This window comes from Polypterus senegalus, chromosome 14 (assembly GCF_016835505.1).
Source record: "Polypterus senegalus isolate Bchr_013 chromosome 14, ASM1683550v1, whole genome shotgun sequence".
NCBI lineage: Eukaryota > Metazoa > Chordata > Cladistia > Polypteriformes > Polypteridae > Polypterus > Polypterus senegalus.
The window spans coordinates 25,431,691-25,446,574 of NC_053167.1; the positions used below are offsets into that span (position 1 = coordinate 25,431,691).

Below are 14,884 nucleotides of genomic sequence, written 5' to 3' on the forward strand. Positions count from 1 at the left end.
AAAATGAATGACGTTAATACTGACGAGACTGCTCGCCATTCTCATACTGCGCCTTTATTACGCAGGTCTGGGGTTCATGACTGTGCGTTGTTTAAATGAAGCAACACTCACAGGTTTTTGCTGAACCCTTTTCTAGGTAGGTGTGCATAGATTATAAAAACAACCTTATGTCATTTAATCTGTTTCATAAATCAACCGCAACACTGTGACCCCGACTTGCTCAATTTCTCAGTGTATGGACAGAAGCATAGAAGCATTCACATAATGTCGTTTTTCCACTGTTAAGCTGATTGCCCACTACAGAAACCTGGCAAAAGATCACCTATTTGACCGCTATTTTATATAGCACCTTTCACGCTGGGCCTAATCACTTGGAAACTGAAAAAAATAATAAGCTTACTGTTTAACAGCCTTTCACCATATACCTACAGGTAAGGTGTATGGTGAAGATTTAAATGCACACATATGAACAAATTATTTTTTAATTAAGGTTTATATTGAGATAAACTAAAATAAACAAGAAAGTAAAATCTGTAATGTTTAAGATTATGTATGAAAAAGAAAGCCACGCTACTACTCGCATATAATGGCAAGGCATTACGAGCAACAACTCAAATCAGATATTCCCGATGAATTGTTTGGTTTACACTCTAAAGTTCTCAGAGCTGAGCTGCTCTTTCTTAAAAAGGTAAACTCACGTGCAGCTGTGTGATTCTTCACTGTAAATTATTGCAGATGCTGCAAATAAAAAAAAAGTAAAGTCTTGGACTGATTTCTTCCTACAGCACCTAAAAATATACTTCCCACACCCAAAAAAAGTAAAATGATGTTAGGCCCACAGGGGTTGCTGTTTGTAAAAGGGTGCACTCTTGTATTGTAATTTTTTTCAAAATTTGGATGCCAAGTGTAAAGTGCACTTTTCAAACAATATCCAACTAATGGGGCAAATGTCACTCTTTCAATTCTATGGTGAATTAATTGTGTAAATGAAAAATATCCAGCTTATGTGACAAATGTCTCACTTATACTGTATCTCAGATATTAAGCTCAGATATCTACCTTATATATCAAATAACTGATTTATGTGTCTGATAACATGATTAGATTACAATTGAACATTAGAACATTAAATATATATTTTAGGAGAAGGGGCCATTCAGCCCTAGTAAGGTTTGCCAGTCCTATTCACCTACTTTCTCCAAAATAAAAGAGCAGTTCGAGTTTAAGGCCCCCGAAGTCCTACTGCCTACCACACTGCTTGGTAACTTCTCCTTGTGTCTCTGATTCTCTGTGTGAAGAAAAACTTCATTTGTGCAAACACTATCCTTAACAATTTTCCAGCTGTGTTGTTGTGTTCTTGTTGAACTCATTGTAAAGTATCAGCCTAGATCCACTGTGCTAATAATACCTTTCATAAATTTAACAATTTCAATCACGTTACCATTTAATCTTCATTTGCTTAAATGAAAAGGTTCAACTCCTTTAGGTTCTCCTCTTAACTCTCTTTACGAGAATCAGCCTAGTCATCTTGACTCTTTCTAGTGCTGACACATCTTTTTTACTGCCCAGAGACCACCCAATAATCCAGGTGAGACCTCACTAGTGCATTATAAGGCTTAGCCTAATTTCTTTCCCTTAAATGGCTCACTTACATTTTGTGATTAGAGTTGCTCTTAATGTGTCTCTGAATCCAGAAAAGACACTGTATTTAGGGTACATTTCTAAAATAAGATGGATTATTACAAAAGGAGAGATAACTTAAAATGTGAAAATAAAGGGACTAATTAACTAAACCCGTTGGCCTCACAAGCTGTGAGCAGCAGGCCAACATTACTAAGTGATGGTGTTCAATGTCTATAGAACTTTCTCACTTCATCACATCCAACACCTTCTCTGAGATCTGTCTGGCTTCTTTACCTTCCTCCAGCCGAACCCATGTCCATCTCTTCTCCTGACTTGAAATTCAGTGGCTTCTTGATTTAGAGCTTCTGTTCAGACTCTTTCTCATTCCATAAGAATTGGCTGAACAGAGCCTTGTCTAGGCTTTTTTTGGATAGAAGTAGTTCACCTGTTTTGGAGATCCCACTGTGGGTGGGATGAGGGGCCTTCACAAAGACTAAGGGGTCCTAAGTGGTCACTAAGATTGTTAATGCCAGGAATTGGCTCCTCCTCAAGGATCCCTTGCAGTCGCCTCAGAACCTCCTTTAGGGGTCCTGGGTTAGCCAGCTCCATGGTGATGAACCCCAGATACAAGCTTCCCTGGGTGCTATCCATGCAAGCCCATAGGACTCTGTCCACACACAAATTAAAGCTCCCTTCTGCCCCAACATCATGTACCTTCACAATGGTATAGATATATCTTGTGTCACAGACGGCTGGGGTTGTTACCCAGCCGGGACACCTAGAAGGTCCGGAAGGTGGCAGTAAAAGCTTCCGGGTCAGGGGGACACAACCGCCCTGGAGCAGGAGAGGACCACGGGAGAGGAGGAGAGACTTTCCAACTCATTGGGACCCGTGGCCACCGCCAGGGGGCATCTTAAGTTTCCTAGAGCCTGGGAGAACATTACTTCCGCCACACTTGGCAAGATGGCGGAGAAACCTGCCAGGGATGCCCGGAAGTGCTGCCCAGAAGATCGTCATCAGCCACCTGGAGCACATCCGGGTGGGAATAAAAGGTGCTGCCTCCCAGCAATCTGGGAGCTAGAGTCGGGAGTGGGAGCAGGATGAATCTACTAGGAGGAGATTAGCGGCCAAGGACAGAGACAGAGACAGAGAAAGAGACAGAGATAGAGAAGAGTTCATTGTGGGTGATTATTGCTGTGTGTCGTGTTTGGGACTGTATTTATTTATGAGAAATAAACGTGTGGTTTTTATAAATATGTGGTGTCCGATTGGTGGTGTCCGGGCAAGTCTCACACTTATTATAGATACATCTGGGAAATGTATTGTTTATATTGCAGATAGCCAGTACAAAGTGCAAACTGTACAGGACATATATTCTTAGATATACATGTTTAATGTGGGGCCTAAACAATTCGATTTTAAAGGCCAGGTGTAAGTTTTAAGTCAGTTATAAAGAAACAAATGTAAAGTGTAAGTGACCAAGGCCAAATGCAAACCTGAGCCAAAAATGAAAAGCATATTATTCAGGAATATCAGTTAAGCCCCCTTACTTCATCATCCATATTCTACTTTCAGAGGATACTCCAAAAGAAAATTTGCATGCATTGATGTGCAACTTTCTTATTTACATGGCAAATTAGTTTGAGCCATTGAATGTGTTGCTGAAGCAGAGATAAGAGTACTGTATCTTGAATTTACTTCAGAAGAGATTATCCACCTGAAGCTAAGTATGTTTGGGACCAGCCAGTATTTGGATGGGAGACCATCTAAGAAAAGTTTGGGTTGTTTCTGGAAGAGGTGTTGGTGAGGCCAGCAGGGGGTGCTTACCCCGTGGTCTGAATTTGGATCCCAATACCCCAGTGCGGTGATGGGGAGACTGTGCTATAAAAAGGCATTGTCCTTCAGATGAGACATAAGGTTATAAAAGATCTCTGGGCTTCCTTCATGAAGAGTAGGGAGTATCCCGATGACCAAGCTAAATTGCCCATCACATCATAGTCATTCTGGTCCCCTAATTCCCCCTTGTCTAATTGGCTATATCACTCTCATCACTTCACCACCTAACAGCTAATGTGTGGTGAGTGTACTGGTTGGGAAATGGCAGCCATTACATCATCCACATGAATGCTACACATTAATGGTGGTTGAAGTGACTCCCCACTCACTAATGTGCTTATAGTAGTGAGAAAAGCACTATATAAATGTAAAGAATTATTATTATGATTTATTAAGTGACATGTTTGATGTTGATGCCAGCTTTAGCACTGCCATTAGACTGTCAAGTAACTTCCTGCGCAAACCTCACCAGACCAGTTTAGATTTAGTATTGGGATGTATAATAGTAGAAAACAGGAGAACCTGGAGAAATGTGAGAAACACATGAGGATAACATGGAAAAACTAACACAGGCAGTTGATTGGCCAGGCATTTAGCCTTAGGGCTGTATCACCTGCAGACAATAATGAAGATGATAATTGTTAGTTTTTATTAAAATTTGGTTGATACTTTCTTTAAAGCAAAATCGTAAGTACTTCTGTGAAAACAGCTAATCACTTGGCAGTGCATTCAGATTGCCATTCACTTCCTGATGGCAGTTTTCAAGTAGCAATTTGTAACTTAATTTTACCAATTAGCATGATTGCTCAAGATCGTTCTTAGAGGCCTTCCTCTGTGCACGTGAAGGCTATGCAGTACAGAGTTTCTCAGATGACATCCATTTCTAGGAAATGTCTTAGTCAGATGTTAAGTCCTGTCTTACACGTAGCTCCTTGTCTTATTAGGTTCCATCCTTTTGTGTTTCTACCTTTAGCCTGTTGATGCATTTTTGTCCAATTACACCTTATTGAACCTATTTAATGTAGCTTATGGTGGTGGAGGGGTGTATACCACCCAGCAGGATCAGGCTTAAGGCTTGAATAAGGGCACTTAGTCATGCACTCACTCATGATATGCCACTTTCCATGTAATTCTTTGGGATGTGGTAGAAAAAGTAGGATACCAGGAGAAAAACCTAGAGGGACACAGTGAGAACATGTAAACTCCAAAACGAGAGGGACCAGGCCAGCATCTATATTTATCAGTGTAGGAAAACAGTCCTAAGTGGCTTAAAAATCTCAGACTGATGCAAAGTTGGTCCTACTCTTAGGAGAGGAGTAAAAGTATTTCATCAAATGTCCTAACTTTGGAAACTACTCCTAACTTCACCATTATTTAGGAGAGCTGGTGAGCTATCTTAACTTGCTAGAAGCTGCACAAAGATGATGTTCGAACAGAGATCAACACACACATCCCAGGAAAGGCAGGATGTTTTGGAAATGCTAGACAACAATGAACCTGTGAAAAGATATTGATCTAACAGAGATGGAACAAAACAAATATTGCATGTCACATGATTACTCAATCTATGCGAAAAAGCCACGCGCTCTCAGCTGAAATGAAAGTGTTGGTAATATTATGTTTTCTGGCCACAGGGAAAATGTAGCTATTTAGGTATGTCCCAACCAACTATTTCTCAAATTTTATACCAAACTTTGAACGCCCTTACACTGTGTGAGAATTTATATGCAGATTTACTAAATATATTTCTTCACTACTCCTGCACAAAGTTAAAGCAAACTGCATTATTGCTAATTGCTGGTTTTCTTGCAGTTGTTGGTGTGATTGGCAGCACATATAGCAAGATCGTTGCCACAGCTGTATATGAACAGGCATACTGTATGTGAATCACAAGTTACAGTATATCACAGTATCAACACACAGGTGCTCATGGATGCAAACTGTATTAGTCTTGATGTTGTTGCAAATTGGCAACAATTCTGCGCAGTGTAGTGCAATATCCTACCTTATTATGTTTTCCTTCTCCTTCTTTATTAAACATTTTTTTTATTATTATAATTATTACTATTAGTAGTAGTAGTATAAGAAAACTACAAAACATCATCCTGATTTCCATGGAAATTAGAAAATTTCATCATGAGTGCTATTTTGCAGCTCAGGGTACCATAAAATCGTGGCGTCATTCATTCTCAAACATGAAGTTCTGCTCCTCACTAGGAGCGGTGTGGGGCACTTCATAACTACTTCTGATGTCCTGCTCTGGGATAAGGCAAATACTTATCCTAGTCAGACTTTCAGCACAATCCCAAGGAGTAATTCTGACATAACCTGATAACCACGGGCACATAACTCAAATCCAGGTGTCTGGAGCTGAGAAATAGCCACACTAACCACTTTGCCACCAGTGAGTTTTTGATATACAAAGAATTTAACAGTATATGCATTATTGTTATTGTCCCCTCATCCTCAATATGGCTTTTGTGGCCATGACTTGGACTGATTTAAAAAAATGTATGAACTTTTCTTGATAGACAACAAATATAATAGGAGGGCATGGTGTCACAGTAGCCTGTTCAAATCTTGGTGTAGGGACTACAGTATATGCTTTGAGGCTGAAGGTTCTCCCTATGTCTGTCTGAAATTTCTTTTGGCATTTCTGTTTGTTCCTCCATTTTAAAACATGCAGGCTAGGCAATCTGGTGACGGTCTAGGTGAGTGTGCCCTGCAGTTGACGAACATCCTGTTCAGAGCTTGTACTTTGCCCCTGATGCTGCTGGGATAGACTCCAGCTCCTCACCGACCACTGGCAGTTTTGAATATTAAACACATGACAATTTATATAGTACTGTTCACAGCTGGTACCATCAAGTCACATGTCACGTGTACAGTGTAATAGTCACTTACACATGTGACCAACTGTCAGCACCATGATCAGCAACATTTACCAGTCAAGTTGTTTCACTTTGGCTGGTCCAGATTTTTTCTTTCTCTCCTTTTATGCTCAAAAGGGACAGAGGCTCAGGAAAAGACAATACCACATGACACAAACGTACAAGGCACATTACTAAGTCTTACCGACAAACAGCACAACATAACGTTCAGGGTCATGGAAGATGGAGGCTCTGCCATTGATAGCGTTAAAATACAGTGTGGAGTGAATAAAAATGGAAAAGCTACGGTCCTTTGCACTTTGATTTAAAAAAACAAAAAAAAAACGTTTTTTATACCTGGTTCAAGGCCTACAGGGGAATCTTGGGGGTTGGTGGCAGGATTGGCACTCCATCCAATGTAAAATACCTCACACTGTCCCCAGTCTGGTGCTGTGGTGTCACTTGCTGCACTTAGGTCCGAATCCAGGTAATTCGTTGTGTGGTGGGTGCTATCAGCGCATGCCTCCCAACCTCTCTCTCAAGAATAAATCTTTAGGACAGAGTTAAAACAACAATTGTTATGATTTTCTATTGGAAATAAGTTGTGACCGACAGAGGCAGTACGGTTCCAGTGTGCTTGCTGTTACCCAACTACTATCAGATGGCACATGATGGTACACCTCGATTAAAATATAAAGATTTCAATCTAGCATTCTTTCCTGCACTTTAGAAATTGGAAAGAGTGACAGAAAAGTGCAGCATTGCCTTTCATAAGCATACAAACCCTTTTAAGTCACAGCATGCCAGCCCCAGAAGAATAGGTCCAAAACAAGAACCACTGCTGGACTACTGCCATGCCATCTCACTGGGCAATCACTCCCGTATAATAGGTAAATTTAAAGTATTCACTGCCTTGGAAGTTTTCACATTCTATTCTTGTGCAACATTGAATCACAGTCAATTTGATTTGCCATTTGTGGCACTGATCAGTAGACAAAGATGTTTAATATGAAAAGTGAACAGATCTTTGCAAAGTGGTCTAAACTAATTACAAATATAAAACACAAAATACCTCATCACGTAAGTATTCACCCCTTTTAAGTCAGTATTTAGCAGATGCACTTTTGGCAGCCATGACAGCCTTAAGTCTGTGGGCACAGGTCTCTATCAGCTTTACATATCACAGTGCAGTTTTTCTCCGTTCCTTTTTTGCTAAACCACTCGAGCTCTGTCAGGTTGCATGTTGATTGTGAGTGAACAGACTTTGTCAAGTCCATCCACAACTTCTCAGCTGGACTGAGATCTGGACTGAGACTTGGCTGCTACAGAACATTCACATTGCTGCTTTATGCTTAGAGATTTTGTCTTGCTGGAAAACAAATCTCCCAAGGTGCAGGTTTCTTGCAGAGTCCTTTAGGTTTTCCTCCAGGATTTTCTTGTGTTTTGGTTATTTCAAAAACTTTACAGGACTTACTGCAGATAAACATCTCCACAGCATGAAGCTGTCACCACCCTGTTTCACACTGGCATTTTTTTCAGCCGACTTCAGAGTCTTCCATGTGTCTTCTACCAAGATGCCATGTAAGTGTTGTTTTTTTTTTATCTTACTTGACTTAATTTAATCTTCCTTTCTCCCATTAAGGTGCAACTGGTGAACCACCTGGGCAACAGTTGTTGTCATCACAGTCTCTCCAGTCTCAGTCACTGTAGCTTTTTACTCCTTCAGAGTTCTCATTAGTTTCTTGATGGCCTCCCTCACCAATCTTCTTCTTGCACAATCTCTCAGTTTTTATGGACCACCTGTAGATTTACAGCTTTGCCGTACTCTTTCCATTTCTTCACGGTTGATTTAGCTGGACTCCAAGGGATATTCCATGACTTGGATATTTTCTTGTCTCCATCCCCTGACTTGTGCTTTTCAGTTACTTGGAGTGTTTGTTTGTCTTCATTATGTAGGTTAGGCCACCAGGCTGACTCACACCAAGTTAGACTCTCCAGCTAAGGTGCATTTAGATTGCAAACAACTGAAACCCAAAAAAAATGGTCTCCATTGGACTAACGATGGGACTTGTAAAACGTATTGGCTGTACCAGTGATAATTTAGGGGTGTCATATTAAAGAGCATTAATTCTTATAATAATCATTTATTTTGTGTGTAATTTAGACATCTTTGCAGAGATCAGTTTTCATTTTGACATTAAATAGTCTTTTTCTGCTGATCATTTTCAAGAAAGCCAAATTAATTCTATTTTGTGCAACAATTAAATGTGAAAGCTTCCACAGGAGTGAATACTTTTTAGGCCCTGTAGAGCTGCCAGCTAACTAACCTTCATGTTTTTAAGGGGAGCAGCTCACACAGACATGGAGAGAACAAGAATGGCAAAGCTGAGATTTGACCTGAAGACTCTGGAGCTGCAAGTGCTATTCTCCTGCTGCAGAGAGACCTGATCACTTTCATGCAACTGTTCCCAGAGAAGAAAGTTAAGAAACATCAATCTAAATGGAAGATGTCGAGGAGGATTCAAGAAAACCCTCTGTGGCCTTATAGAACTGCAGAGATGAGTGTGAGCAGGCTGATTTGTAAGTTAATAAAATCAGTTTACAGAAGCTCATGAATCAAATTCTGTGGATCCTTTTGACTTAAAGTTTTATTTACTTATATTAAGCTACCAGAAAATGAACCAACAATGCAGTTAATCAGAAGTTTAGTTATAAAACTAATTAGATGTAAAAAGGCTCTCGTAACTGTTTTAACATATTTACAGTATAATTGTATGAGAAAATACATTTCATTTTGACTTCTTCAATCTTGATTTAAAATTTGTTCATGAAGTCAGTTAGTAAATGAAAATTTAAAACTTGAATGCACACATCGGTGCATATTTTTAAAGATCACAAAGAAAGACATTCCTCCCATTGCAATAGGGTACTTTGTTTTTATTAAAGTTTAACTACTAAATGTCAGCTCTCATCCAGAGTAAAGGAGCACTTGTGCTTCTTTTACTCACATGGAAAGTGAACGCGATCACAGCTGCCATCCCATTCATTCTCTGATGATTTATGTCAATTGGTTGTGCCTTTGCCAAATATGTGCCTGCAAACTGCTTGGCTGGTGTCTTACTGCTTTGCAACGCTGCAGCGCATCATGCATTTAATGGTGCGGAGCGCCCTCTGCTGGCAATTGGCGCCATAGACCCGTAACGATAAAAGCATTCCGTAAAGCAGGAAAGGGTCAAATCGTTTGGAAACACAGAGACGCAGCCTGGATGAATGATGGGGCAATTCGCTATTAAAGACTAATATGTGCGCCAGTGTTAAGGGTTAAACGGGCCATAAATTATATATTTTTGTATGTAATCTATTGGTTTACATGTTCACAATATTTACTAAAAGTTTGCTTGCATATTTTAATTGTTTGCTTATGTACAGGTTCCATTCATATGAACTCTATTGACATTCAAAACATTAGTAAATATCCATAAACCAACAGTGTGAAAATGTAAACCAGTATATAATACAAACATATGTATGATTTACTGCCTCTATGGCCTCTGAAGTCATATCCCCATCTTCTCAAATAAGCTGCAGAATCCTCTTAACAACAGTTTTATACTCTTACTCTGCTTATCTGCTTTAAAACCTCTTATCCATCAGTATTTTATTTATGTATTTATCAGCTTTATCTGAAAAATATAGGAGTAAAAAATAATTTTGAAAAAGAGCCCTGTAAAGTAGGCTGTCTAGCAAGTCATTAACAGATTAAGAAAATCTGGACACAGCCCGAGTTACGGTATGCAGCGAAAGTCCTTTTCAAATCAGGATCCATTGGTGTGTCATAAATCTGTTATTATCTATTTGCAGCCTGTTATAGGTCTAAATAAAGAAATAAAGATTCTTTCTTGAACCTTCATGTGGACCGATCCTTTGGGAACCAATTAAGGTTTCCCTATCCCATCATTCTAAAGAACCACTCCGGCACCTTTTATTTTTAAAAGTATGGGATGGTCTTTTGGATATGTAGGTAAGGCAACTAAATGCCAAAATAAACTAAAAGTTTCTTATTACTGATTTTTTTTTTTCATTGGGAGGATGGGACAATGCTTTTGGGTGGGCACTATACACGTAGCTTCTTGTCTACCTTTAGGTTTGGTCATTTCATTTTTGTGCACAAATTTCCAAAGCATAACTTGCCTAGTTTTCAATTAAAAGAAATGTAGAATTACATACAAGGGAAAGTCAAAAGTAATCCACATATATCATAGGTGCCGAAACACAGACAACTTAAAAAAGTGATAACAATGACTATATTTAAGATCTACAGTATATTCCAGCTTTTTGAAGGGAGAGTTTTCTGGCCTTTTTCAATAGCACTTAAAGTAAGGGAGCTACATTTCATTCCACAAATATAAACCTGGGAGGCAGCTATTAGCTTTCAAACAAGTGCTTTTATGGCTTATGGGTTTCTTATGAGCAAATATCATATTTTCAGTTTTTGCTTTGATTTGCTGAACTGTCACTTGATACTGATATAGTCTTGTTCTTTTAAAATAAATATGAATTGCTTAATGCAGCTCCATGCACTACAGAAAGTGCAGTGGCTCAGTGGTTAGTCCTGCTGCCTCACCCTTCTGAAAACATGCTTTTGTGTTGTCTTTATGGGACATTCAGTGTAGACTGATGGGTAAAAATGTTACCTTTATCAAGTTAAAATTAAATCTACAACACAAAATGTGCAAAAAAGTGAAGGGGTCTGAAAACCAAATCCACTGTATTCCCCATGTGTACAGGGTGAGAGTACTGGCTACATTTGATTCTAAAAATGTATCCTCAGGGAACTTTTATTCAGTGTACCTTTGCTTTTAATAGGGAAGAGCTCCCAGGGGTCATCAATGTCACTTGACAAACACAAGCTAAGTTTGAATTAGTCAATGAAATTTTGGTTTGGGAATAAACATTTTTTTTCCCCTTGGGAAGCTGATTTAGTAACCCTTTCTTTATTCCACCCCAGGCAACACTGGGTACCCCTGCTAGGTTTTACTTGAAGAAAATAACATTACATTCAATCAAGTCAAATTTATACAACCAAAGACTTCATAGCCAATTTACAAAAAGAAGAGAAGGAAAATCAGGGAGTTAAAAAAAGAACATGCTAGTCTTTTAAATAAAATAAACCAACATAACATCTCACATCGTAACTTCCATCCATTTTGCCATCTGCTTTATTTTTTACCCCCAAAATATGAATATCAATTGTTCTCAGGTTATAAATGTCATATGCATGTGTGGCTCTTTGCAACCCATCATAATGGAAAGATAACCTGGGAATTGCCTGGTCCTTAAAAAAGCTAAAGTCAAGGATTGCTTGGCTGCCTGAGATCAAATCATATTTAGTTTGGCACATACTGTACAATTACACAAATAGTGCAAATTGTAATGAAATGTTTAGTTAAAGAAAAATATACACATAAAAATATATCCATACATAAAACTTGTAGTGTGATTAAAATAACTGCTGCTGTTAATGTCTAGGTGACAGTAAGATGGTCAGATCTTCTCAGTTGTACTGCAGGCTTACATTTAAAGACATTGACAGGTCCAGCTTGTTGCGTCCTCAAATCTACTATGCTAATTAAAGTTTGTTTGTTCTGATGTCCCCCTTGTTAAGTGAACAGTATTCTAGGGTCTGAAAAATTCATTTTGTAAGATATAACTACAGAGTGAGTCACTTTTGTTTCCGAGTTAATAAACATTAATCAGGATGATGTAACTCATCTCCCTAGACAGTAACTTGGATAAAGTCAGTCAGTATTTCAATGACTGGATGTGCTTGCTTTTAACTATTACTCATACACTCATTTTCCAGTCTCCATCTTGTCTTTTCCACTCTGCCTGATTGTATCCCACTGGGTCTCTGCAATAAGCAAATGCCACAGTATCTGAACTCGCTGTGACTCACCATGAGATGTAAAAGTTCACCCAACTTATTTAAAAGTGATCGAACTTCCCAGAGTTTTGGAGACAGGTCATTTCTAATTACTTTCTACCTTACTTTTACAGTCATATGAAAAAGTTTGGGAACCCCTCTTAATTCATCATTGGCTGAGCTTTCAAAGTAGCAACTTCCTTTTAGTATATGACGTGCCTTATGGAAACAGTATTTCAGCAGTGACATTAAGTTTATTGGATTAACAGAAAATATGCAATATGCATCATAACAAAATTAGACAGGTGCATAAATTTGGGCACCCCAACAGAGATATTACATCAATACTTAGTTGAGCCTCCTTTTGCAAATATAACAGCCACTAGACACCTCCTATAGCCTTTGACGAGTGTCTGGATTCTGGATGGAGGTATTTTTGACCATTCTTCCATAAAAAAATCTCTCCAGTTCAGTTCAATTTGATGGCTGCCCAGCATGGACAGCCTGCTTCAAATCATTCCATAGATTTTCGATGATATGAATTCCAGAACATTGCATTTCTCCCTCTGCATGAATGCCTTTGTAGATTTCAATCTGTGTTTTGGGCCATTATCTTATTGGAATATCCAACCCCTGTGTAACTTCAACTTTGAGACTGATGCTTGAACATTATCCTGAAGAAATTGTTAATATTTGGTTGAATTCAAACTGACCCTTGACTTTAAAAAGGGCCCCAGTCCCTGAACTAGCCACACACCCCACAGCATGATGGAACCTCCACCAAATTTGACAGTAGGTTGCAGGTGTGTTTTTGGAAAGAGGTGTTCTCCATGCCATGCAAAGCGCTTTTTGTTATGACCAAATAACTCAATTTTTGTCTCATCAGTCCAGAGCACTTTGTTCCAAAATGAATCTGGCTTGTCTAAATGAACATTTGCATACAATAAGCGACTCTGTTTGTGGCATGTGTGCAGAAAGGGCTTCTTTCTCATCACCCTGCCATACAGATGTTCTTTGTGCAAATTACGCTGAATTGTAGAACGATGCACAGATACACCATCTGCAGCAAGATGTTCTTGCAGGTCTTGGAGGTGATCTGTGGGTTGTCTGTAACCATTCTCACAATCCTGTGCATATGTCGCTCCTGTATTTTTTCTTGGCCTGCCAGACCTGCTGGGTTTAACAGCAACTGTGCCTGTGGCCTTCCATTTCCTGATTACATTCCTTACAGTTGAAACTGACAGTTTAAACTCTGAGATAACTTTTTGTAGCCTTCCCCTAAACCATGATACTGAATCTTCGTTTTCAGATCTTTTGAGAGTTGCTTTGAGGATCCCATGCTGTCACTCTTGAGAGGAGAGTCAAAAGGAAGCACAACTTGCAATTGACCACCCGAAATACCTTTTCTCATGATTGGACACACCTGTCTATGAAGTTCAAGGCTTAATGAGTTAATCCAACCAATTTGGTGTTGCAAGTAATCAGTATTGAGCAGTTACATGCATTCAAATCAGCAAAAACACAAGGGGACCCAAATTTTTGCACAGCCAGTTTTTAACATTTGATTTAATTTAATACAACTAAATATTGTTTCACTAAAAATCTTTGTTCGGAAAACACCCCAGTACTCAGATGTTCCTAGGAAATGAAAGACATACCACTGTTATCTTTTTTGTTGAAAGTAGAGTCAATTATTATGCAGGCTGAGAGGGGTTCCAAAACGTTTTCATATGACTGTAAATGGAACCCAATTATGTTGATCTCTTAACATTATTATCTGACTATGAACAGTTGAGAAGAGGAAAACAAACTCTAGTCAACAACATCCCCAAAGAAAATAAACCCATTGGGTATCCATTGTCAATTGTAAGTGAGAAAATCAAAGACAAATTCAAACACAATAACAGCCCTGGGGACCTTGACTTCATGACCATTCATCCCCTCTTAGGCATTCTATAGTAGAGGTTTTGTTGGATCATATAATCTGATGATAGAATTTTTTCATCTGTTAATTCCAAGGCTCCCAGTATCTCAGATGTCTTTCCATGGACAGGAAAACAGGGAAGTAGTAGTGCAGTGCAACCAGCAGAATACAGAGAAAAGAACAGAACACAGGAGAGTTAGTAACCATTTATAATTATTGTATTACATACACCTCACTTTATATAAAGGAGTAATATTTAAACTTTCAGTCTTAACTCTGTTGTTAATAATTAGATCTAATATGTGATCAGCAAAATGAGTCTGGTCATTGGCACTCTACAAAATTCCCACTGTGTTAAATAGATTATCTATCTATCTATCTATCTATCTATCTATCTATCTATCTATCTATCTATCTATCTATCTATCTGGTACTATAACTAGACTGGAAAAACCATCTGGTGCTGACTTAGTTAAAGGAATAGTGCCAAGTATTTACACTGTTGTCATGATTTGGATTTTGTTTTTCAATTTTTTTAAAATATTTCCCTGCCTCTTAAAATGTTTCTAATAGCATTTGGAGTTTTATATGGGAAGAAATCAATTGTTCATGTTTATGTTGTTGTTCAGTTGCATTTTTAGCAATGCTAAAAAAAGAATATTCTATCCTGCAATGCCATTTTGTTTTTTCATAAGCCATACTATTTTG

General features: G+C 38.6%; 1 protein-coding gene across 1 annotated transcript in view; it reads left to right on the forward strand.

Annotated features, from left to right (window-relative positions):
• The window catches only part of slc12a5a (solute carrier family 12 member 5a), an 820,727-nt gene that overhangs the window by 60,517 nt on the left and 745,326 nt on the right, over positions 1-14,884 (forward strand). The window lies entirely within an intron of this gene.